The sequence below is a fragment of the Terrapene carolina genome, unplaced genomic scaffold, assembly GCF_002925995.2.
Source record: "Terrapene carolina triunguis isolate 2854851 unplaced genomic scaffold, T_m_triunguis-2.0 Scaffold84, whole genome shotgun sequence".
Taxonomy (NCBI): Eukaryota; Metazoa; Chordata; order Testudines; family Emydidae; genus Terrapene; species Terrapene triunguis.
The window spans coordinates 27,678,231-27,688,415 of NW_020664435.1; positions in this window are offsets into that span (position 1 = coordinate 27,678,231).

A 10,185-nucleotide genomic window follows, 5' to 3' on the forward strand; every position below is an offset into this window, starting at 1 on the left:
GGCAGCGCTTTAAGGCAGGGCTCCCACGGTGATTTAAAGGGCCTGGAGCTCCATGGCAGCCAGATCCCCGGGCCCTTTAATTCACCCCTGAGCCACAGGGCTCCCAGCTGCCTCTGCAGCTGGTAGCTCTGAGGTGATTTAAAGGCCCTGGGGCTCCCAGCCGGCGCCCCAGGGCCTTTAAATCTTGAAAAGTCCCGCCTCTTCTGCTTGAAGCCACACCTCTTCCAGTTGAGGCCACGCTCCCACTCAGGACTCTGGCGTACCAGTAAGTCCTTTAAGTTACTTTCACCCCTGAGTTTAAGGCAGAAGGAATTTGGGAGGGTAGAGGTAGGGGAACTGGGAAAATGAGAGTATCACATTTCTTTTGACATTTAAATGATTTCAGAGTGTAAAACACATTTTTAAGCAAAACTCTTAAATATCCCCTCCCCTCCACCCTGCAACCATATTTGGAATTGAAATCCTCTAGAAATTTCTACTTCTTGTTGTACTTTGCTGTTGCCTTCTCTTTTTAACTAGCTGCATTGTCTGCCTACACTACAGGTAGGGTCACCGCTGGATGATTGGGGGCTAAGCAGTCTCCACTCATTCATTCTGCTCATTTCAATATATTGGTCTAAAGCTCCCGCACTTCAAAAACTAACACTATGCCACTGTAGAATACAGTTGCTATGTAACTGCACCTTCAGAGATTATAGCCATGTTTGGTATATTTCAGACAAACAATCCTTCATTCCTTATCTGATTGTGTTAATTCCACGTATCTATTTAACAACTGTGATGTTATTCTGTAGAACTCCTTGGTTTTGAAAAGCTGAATGAGCAGATAATATAGCTATACATTATGTACATTTCACATGATAATGTGATCAAAGGATAGAGCTCTTACAAATAGAGCAGATAGCTTATGTGGTTTTGCTAGCGCAGCTTGGTGGAATTGAGATTTTATTTTTATGAAGGCCCTAGACTGCTGAATGAATTTGCAAACAAAGACTGATTATTAACACGTAGAGGGTCACACGATTTTTGCTTCTGTAGACTGAGCACGTTGTACAAACTAAGGGCTAGACTACACTAGAAGCGCTACATCAGCGCATCTGTGCCGTATCTGGTGATGCAGATGAGAGAGAGCTCTCCTTGTATGCCCTCCACCCCATTACCCTCTGTTGAAGGGACTCCCTGCAACTTTCCCACCCCTTCTTTCATGCCAGGGGCTCAGTCCCCTTTCCCCACTGTGCGTGTCCAGTTGCCTCCCCCCCATGTCAGCAGCTCTGTGTGCACCCCTCAATCCCTATGCCCCCCTTCCCACCATGCCAGGGGCTTTGGGTGCCCCCCATCCTCCCTGTTCTCCATGCCAGAGGCTCTATATGCTGCTCATGTCCACCCTGCTTTGCCCTTGTCCCCCATTCTCCCTCCCCCACGGCAGAGGCTCTGTATCCTACCTCATTCTCCGCTTTCCTCCCCTCGCCACATGCTGGCTTCTCTTTTTTCCCCCCACCTCCCCATTCCATTGTTTCCCATTCTCTCAATGCCAGCAGCTCTGTGTGCTCCCGCCCCCCCTTTGAAGATGAATGATTCAGGGTGTCAACCTTTTAAAACTGAGATGGGGGTACTTTTATGCTGGAAGGTGCTAAAGCAGGGGTTGACAACCTTCGGTACGTGGCCCATCAGGGTAATCCCTGGTGGGCCATGCAGTGGCGTAGCCAGGATCCAAGAGCAGGGGGAGCAAACATAAAAAAGGCGCCCCCTCTTTGGCTCCTCCTCCGGCCACGCCCCCTCCTTGGCTCCTCCTCCGGCTGCTCCGCGCCCCGCCCCCTTGGCTGGCTCCTCTGGCTGTGCCGCCCCCCCCCCCTTGTCCGCTCGCCCCCCCCCCCCCCCCCCCTGTCGCCCCCCCCCCCCCCCGCTCTGCCCCCTCCGGCCGTGCCCGCCACCCCGGCACATTGGCTGCGGGCCGCCCTGCTATGCCCCCCCTCGCTCCTCAGGCCGCGGCTGCGGGCCGCCCTGCTGCGCCCTACCTCGCTCCCCTGGCCGTGGCTGCCGGCCGTGGCTGCGGGCCGCCCTGCTACGCCCCCACCCTCGCTGCTCCGGCTGCGGTTGCTGGCCACCATGCTACACCCCCCCTCGCTCCTCCGACCGCGGCTGCTGGCTGCCCTGCTGTGGCCCCCCATCGCTCCTCCGGCCGCGGCTGTGCGGGCCACCCCGCTGCGCCCCCCGCTTGCTCCTCCGGCCACGGCTGCTGGCCGCCCCACTGCGCCCCCCCCCCCCCCCCCCCCGCGGCGCCGCGGGCCGCCCTGCTGCGCCCCCCCTCGCTCCTCCGGCCGCGGTTGCCGGCCACGCTGTGCGGGCCGCCATGCTGCGCCCCCCCTCCCCCGGCTCTGCCTCTGCCTCCTCCTCCTCTGACCGCACCGGCCGCCCCCCCATTGGCTGCCGGCCGCGCTGCGGACCGCCTTGCTGCGCCCCCCCTCGCTCCTCCAGTCGTGCTGCCCCCCCCCCTTGCTTGCAGGTGTTCAGCACCGGCCGGCAGGCCGCCGCTTTTTAAAAACGTGCTGAGGGGAAGCGGCTGTTTCCCCTGCACCCCACTAGCTACACTACTGGGGCCGTGAGACATTTTGTTTACATTGACCATCCACAGGCACAGCCCTCCACAGCTCCCAGTGGCCGCAGTTCACCGTTCCGGGCCAATGGGAGCTGCAGGAAGCGGCGGCCAGCACGTCCCTGTGGCCCGCACCACTTCCTGCAGCTCCCATTGGCCGGGAACAGTGAACTGCAGCCACTGGGAGCTGCGGGGGGCTGTGCCTGCGGACGGTCAACGTAAACAAAACGTTTCATGGCCCGCCAGCGGATTACACTGATGGGCCACGTGCCGAAGGTTGCCGACCTCTGTGCTAATGGATGCAATCAACTGGTTCTTTGAGCTCCTTGCAGCTACCCCTTGGGAGCCCAACTGCCCCCTGGTCTTCTTGCCTCCATGCTCCCAGCCAGGAGCTGGGGGGCAGCCACCCGGGGCTTCTCACCTTTGGTGGGGAGATCCTCACCCCGAGTCCGGTCAGCTGCTGTACTCTAGGTGAGGAGCTGAGAACCAGGGGGGCAGCAGAGCCCCCACCTCAGGAATAGCCCAGAGAAGAGTTGTGCCTAATGGTTTGTCTACACACAAAAAGTGCATTGCAGTAACTAAATCAATTTAGAAACAGATTTAGTTAAATTGATACAGCTCCCTTGTGGGGACACACTTAAGTTGGCTCAAGTGGCTAATATAGAATTCAGTGAAAGAAGGGAACAGACATGAGACTGCCGGAGCTCCAAGACGTTGAAGCCAGCTGAGCCGAGGCTCCAACTGACCCCCAGCCACCTTCCACCACCAATGGAAAGGAGACGGTGGATGCTTTGAGACAGCCAGACTCGGAAGGAAGGGTAGGAAGTAGCCCAGGAGAACTAGACATTTCTCCAGTTGTGGAACTGGGGATAGACTCAGCATGTTTCGGGAACACCCTTGCTGAGCATGTGGTGGATACACTTGCCATGGACAGGGCGCTGGGCTGGGACTCCGTGGAGTAGGGAGGGTCTGGGTACCCGTACCATGGCTGCCACCCAACTCTGGGTCCCCTTGACCCTGGCCACTGGGCTGCACCGCCCTGGGAGGCAGGGCCACTACAGGAACATGGGAGATCAGGCCACTTGCGCCACCAAACCCCAATCTTAATTTCCCCACAACCCGGCACTCCCCTGATGGGGGTACCTAGCCCGCAACAGTGCAATTTAGTTTTCCTCCATCCCGCCCCCTGTCTTCTCTAATTTATGCCAGCAACTGGCTTTGTGCCAGGATGGCCCCAAGACTGGGAGAGCATTTCTTGGCCACAGTTCAGGATCTCAGTCTATACTGGTGTATGTTAATTATGCATTTGTGGAGCTTGAGGTTTTGTGAACCTCTCATACTACTGATCAAAAGCTAGTTGTAATTCCTGAATATTTTCTACTTGTAACTTAAACCCAGTCTTGTAAAAATGTGCCACAGAATCTTTAATGGCTTCACACAGTCAACTTTAGTTTTATATTTCATAAGAGACAGCACTGCCACAGTAATTAGAGGTGCAGAGTTGTACTGCCTCAGAGAGAGCTCCATGGTGTGCAGAGAGGGTACAGACACTCCTACAACCCTTATGCAACATAGTCCCCTGTGCAAAACTGGCCTGATGCAATCTCTGGTGTGTAGCTATGGCTCCTCTTCCTTCCCATCCCATCCCCTCTTTGTGCATCACTCTGGGGGAATAAGCAGGAAGGAATCCCTGTGCTCCCTTGGTGGTAGGTACTAAGATTCTGCGTGTCCACTCTCCAGGCCACTAAAAGGATAGGTGAAAGCTCTAGTTGCTTTTCCTTCCACTGACTTCCTTGTAGCACCTGTCCTCTCTCCACCTCATCAGTTCCATCCCTTTTCAACTTTACTACCATAACTATTCTCAAAACAAAATAGTTTGTTAGCCCCAGTTCTCAAATATTCTCTGAAAGTGCATTTTGAGTGTCTATTCAAATGTAAAATTCACAATTTACTCTTCTTTATGTAACTCACCAACACAACATGAACTGTGATTATTACAAACCAACATACACAATGCAAAGTTATACTCAATTATATAAGATACATAAATTGAGTTATGAGCGAGTTATAGCTTATGAGTAATAAGTTACAATGAATGGTCTACAGTATATTCTGTTAAAATATTTGCAATTAGAAATTAAAATATTCTGTTGAGGAATTTTCACTAAAGAAATACAAATATTTTTGAATCACAACTAAATGAGAATTCAATGATCTGTCCATGGATAATTTGCAAATAGATAAAAAGATAAAAATAAACAAATATGAATGACTCGCTCAGCTCTATAAAGATAAAACAGTTACAGAGTTAACTAAAGTGTTTTGGGAGAGCATTAGTAGGAAATGTTATATAAAAAAGATGGTATATTGGGTTTCCTGCTTTGAGAAAATGTCTCTAAGTTCTACCTGGGTTTTAAACACATCTGCTGCTTTTCCTGGTATGATCAACACTACTTATAAGAATGCCCTTGATAGCCAAAAAAGCATAACTATAGCCACGTAATCAAAAATCTGGATAGTTTAGTACGTGGTTGGAAGGAGAATTTCAGACTGTTACAGTATTCCCTCACCCCCCCTCCCAAATTACATGGTTTCTGGGACTGGTACTTAGTGAAGGTTCCTGGTTGGCTCAGTTTCAGGCTCCATGAAAGCTACTTTTTGAAACAATTACTGATTGTGGTGGCTGAAACTACAGAAGTGTCCATCTAGAAAGTGTTATTACCAATGAGAAAACTAAAGGCTGAGATCAGCAATGTGGTGCTTTTCTTGTATAACAATGTGAAGATCCACACAACAGATACAATAGTTATGTTCTATCCATTGTACGTGCAACATCAGTAGGAATTAAACTCAGGCCCTCCACTATCCCAACTTCCCTCAGAAAGCTAAAGGAGCTTCTTACCTAAAGTATGAAGAGAAATCATATATTCTGGGTCATCTCATTTTAGCAGAGGTTAGTGATATTGTATCCTTATACATATCAGAAACAAGGACCACAGGACATAGCTGTTTATAATATTAAATACAGCCTATTTAAAGCTAGCAGGGCAGTGAAAAAGAATAAGAAAGATAGTGGGAAAGGAAATGGATTGAGGGGGAAATAAAGGAAAGTGAGAGGAGAAAGCAATGAAAGGTATAGAGATTAGATATGTGGGCCTGGTCGACACTGGAAAATTAGGTCAGCATAACTACATAGCCCAGGGATGTTGAAAATCCACACCCCTGAGTGGCCTGGTTAAGCCAACATATGGTAAATCTTGAGTAGAAAGTGCTAGGTTAACAGAAGAATTCTTCCAGTGACCTAGCTACCACCTCTCGGGGAGATGGATTACCTATGCTGATGGGAGAATCCTTTTCTCCTCTGAGCGTAGGAGACATCTACACTGAAGTGATGCAGTGGTGCTGCTGTAGCATTTTAAGTGTAGGCAAACCCAAAGTGACTTGAGGAAGCAGGAAAGGAAACAAGATAAATACTAAAGGGCATATTTTCAAAGGCATTCAGGTGCCTAAAGATGCACATAGGTATCTAGTGGAATTTGCAAAAGCACCTGCCTGCATCTTTAGGCACCTGAATACCTTTGAACATCTGTCCCAAAATGACTAGAACCAAAGAGAAATGGAGCAGAGGGAAAGCAAGACAAGAAGAGGAAAGATGGCACCAAAGGAAGGCAGCAGGCCAGAAGATAGATGAGAGAAAAATTAAACCCTTTGTAATTTAGTTTAAAAGTATAGGACCAGATAGAGTCTGGCCCTTGTGTAGGTGTGCAAAGAATGGGGAGAGTACAAGAAGCCTTCCCCTTCCACGTGTGGCTTGTATATAAGCCAACCACAATTGCAGAGAACACAGGAACTACTACCTGTTATCTCCCACAGGTGGCAGGGCAGAGCCCCATCCCAGGTACACCAACTAGCAGAGGTGGTTTGTGGTAGTAGAATGGTACTTTTTCTACACTTTCCTAAGGAGTGTAGTAGTGGATGCACTTCCCCTCGCCCCCCTCGCTCTGGGAAGATATTGTCTGCTGCCCTTAAAAAAGGCACTGGGATCAGCAACAACAGAGCCCAAAATGTTGATTTAAACAAACTACCTCTCTGTATTGGATTTACGTGGTAGGTACTTATTTTAACACATGCGGATGGTGTATATCAGCCTTGGGTGTTTGTCCCTCCTTTTTATAGTTTCAGTCCCTGTCTTGATAGACATTTCCAGCTGAGACCCAGGAGATAGAGTCTAAATGGAAGGATGTTCTCTGCTGGTTTTCTCACCTGTTTGAACTTCCTTTGTTTTCCCTTCCTGCTTGATTATTCTGATTACTGCTTAAATGCACACATTCCTTCCTCTGTCTAGGACAGACCTGACTTCTGCTTTGGCAGGACTGTGGGGTTTGGAACATATTAATAACATCACACAGGGAAATCTTGTAACTTCACATACAATGTTGCCACACATTTTACCAGGACAATACTGGCCAACAAATTACGAGTTTTCAAATGATACTTTACACGGCATCCTTTGTACAAAGATTACTACAGTCTTGTGTAGGGGAATACCAGGGTGTATTCGGTCACAATAAGCATCTACCCTGGAGACAAAACCATTATTCCACATTAAGATGTATCTAAGAACTGCATAAAGTGACACTCTTAGCTAAAAATACTTTTGAAAGTTAGGAAGGTCATGCACTTTGGCTGACAAGGAAATAATAGTTTATAATTTCAAATACTGTTAATCAATATGGATAACTTTCCTTGTTTTCCTAACCGCTTGTGCAATTTTAAAGTGACTTTTCGTCTCGAGATCCTGTTTGCCTTCATGGTACATAAAGAACTATTCATATGAGTTAGCAGTAAAGATTATAAGATATCTATTAGAGAGTAACTTCCTTGTAGTCACTTCCTTTAATGTATTATGCACATTAGAAGACCACTGAGCAGTGTTATGGCACTTATGTTCTTTGGGTTAATACAGAAAATGGTAATTTTGAACACAACGAAGACACCATAATTTACAACACATATGTTCTGTTTGTCTAGAGAGATCTGTATTTGTGGACTGATTTTGAGCAGGCTTGTGCACTGATTCTTTTAGCAAATATGGGTAGTGTTAATCCTCACGTAAGCCTGTGTGTGTTTAGTAATGCCATGCGTAATCCTGGTTCTTCAATCCAGGATAGGTTTCCTGTTTTATTATCAGAAATAATACAGGCCAGAATAGTAATTGAATCACATGCCTCAGTTTTTCCATTTATAAAATAATACTTTCCTCCTTTGTAAAAGTGCTGTGTCATCTACAGGTAGAGTTGCCAATTTAGGTTGGACGTATTCCTGGAGGTTTCATCACGTGAAATAATCTTTAATGAAAGATTAATTTTTAATTCCTGGAGACTCCAAGGCAACCCTATCTACAGATGAAAAGCACCATATAAGAGCTAGGTATTTTTAGGGGCAAATCCAGCCCCCACCCCTGTAGCCTCAGTTATCCACCATCTCCCCCACTCTATCCATCTTCTCCCTTATCTTGGAAATAGAATGAAACAGTTCCACTGCACAGCAAGAGATTGGAGTTAGGGGTTGAGGGCAGCTGTGCAAGGTGCATCTTATATGGTGCAGAGACCTGCTCTGTTGAGGCTCCCTGTGTGGAAGTGCACAGTAAGTGAGTTGAGGTGGTGCAGGGGAGGGTTATTTTCCAGCCTCCATGCTGTGGCTCCAAAACCACTCTTGTAGATTTAGGAGTGAGGACATCTTCCCTTCCCCCTCAGACTCCACCCAGCTCCCTGTTTAGATCCTCAGTTTTTTTCCCTCCCACCTTCCCTAAGAAGATACCCAGTATACATGGGAAATGGGTCCCAAGATTTAGCTGTGAGAACAAAATATTCCACTGAAGCTGAAGGATCCAAATAGAATAGTCTACATATACAGTATATGGATAGCACTGATCCCTAAATACTCTGCATAGAACAATTTTTTTCAAAAAAGCAAAATATAATCAGTATGTCTAATTGTCAGGATTTTTCATACATCTAGATATTGGACTTTAAAGTAGGAACCAACTTTGGACACCAACCTTTATATTAAATCCTTTAATATTATTTTTCTTACTATTCTCCATATGTCACTTGCATTCATGAACTGAGAACCTCACTTTATCTTTAGCTAAAATGGATTATATATCAGTACAATAAAGTCAAATGTCAGTCCTAAATTCATGCTGAATATGAATGACTTTTCTCTTGTATTTTATTTTCTTTGTTCTTAGTCTTGTGCAGTTTTAAATTTTATTTATATACTTATGGTGATATATTTGCCATTCAAAGAACTATTTTTTTAAAGATATAGGGCCTTATCCTACTCTCCTTACTCAGGCCAAAGGTCCCATTAATCAAAGTAACCCATCCCAACAACCATTGTTCTGGCCTATCTAGAAGTTGCTAAAATATCTGACAGTAGGAGATCTATGCTACCTTACTTGCAATGTGGCAGACTCACTCCACGGGAGAAGAGTTGGGGAAGTGTTTTTCAAAAGAATTCTACTTGGAATTATTTTAAACATTAATACAGAGTATTTCATAATCTGAATTGAAATAACATTCTCCTGAGAACACTTTCACTTTCTTGAGAACAAAAATGTATAGAAAGCAAATAGAAGGGGCAAAGAATACCACAGAACAAACACATGGTTTGTATTCTAAAAAGTATTAGCAAATCATTTGTTTTTCAGTCATTGCCCAGCTATAGTTATGAGTATATATTAACCACTTTGAGCCAAATACTGCTCTCATTTATAGTGGTCCCTTAATCGGTGTTACTGTGGATTTATACAGGTGTAGATGAAAGTCGGAGAACTGATGCTGGGCCCCACTCCAGTTGGTTTGTGCCACTTGGTATGAGGCAGCCAGGGATCAGTTAGAGTAGCCTGGAAGCTGCTCTAACTTATATTGGAAATCAAATATACCCCCTCTCCCTCCCACTATTGGATTATAAAAATGTGACACTGACTTAAAAGCCATTTATAGCTTACCATTTATAGTCTTGCAACAAGCAGTCTGGCCAGATCAGAAAATCTGAGCCAGCATGTAACCCTTCTTATTTTTATTATACACATCACTTTGCATCATTTTCTTGTTTAATACTGTGAAGGAGCACTCACCTTGAGTGCCTTCTTGTGGCTGGGTGTGATATTGCTGTCCTTCTATTGCCCCTGGTGTCTCCTGCAGGCTGTCAGCTGATCTTGGTGGGTCTTCAGTGGCTTACCCCCTCCAGCCAAGTCACCAACTTCAAATGAACCCCTTTCATGGTATTAAAGAGTCCAATAATAATAGTAAAAAAACCTATCTGCCCTTGCTAGTGTGTACAGCACTGGCCCTGGGCCCTTTAAATTCAGCCCAGTGTTCAAGCTCCCAAATAAGCTACATCCCCTTCTTGGGGTTTATGCTAATTTACCCGGGGCTGGTTGGGAAATCCAGGCCCACCCACTACTCTGGGTTCCAACCCAGGGACCTATAAACAATAGCTACATACTGCTTGATTCAATTCATTGCTGCTGCTTCCCTGGGCCTCTTTCTACCTAGCCCCTTTAGCTTCACTCTTAGTTCAGG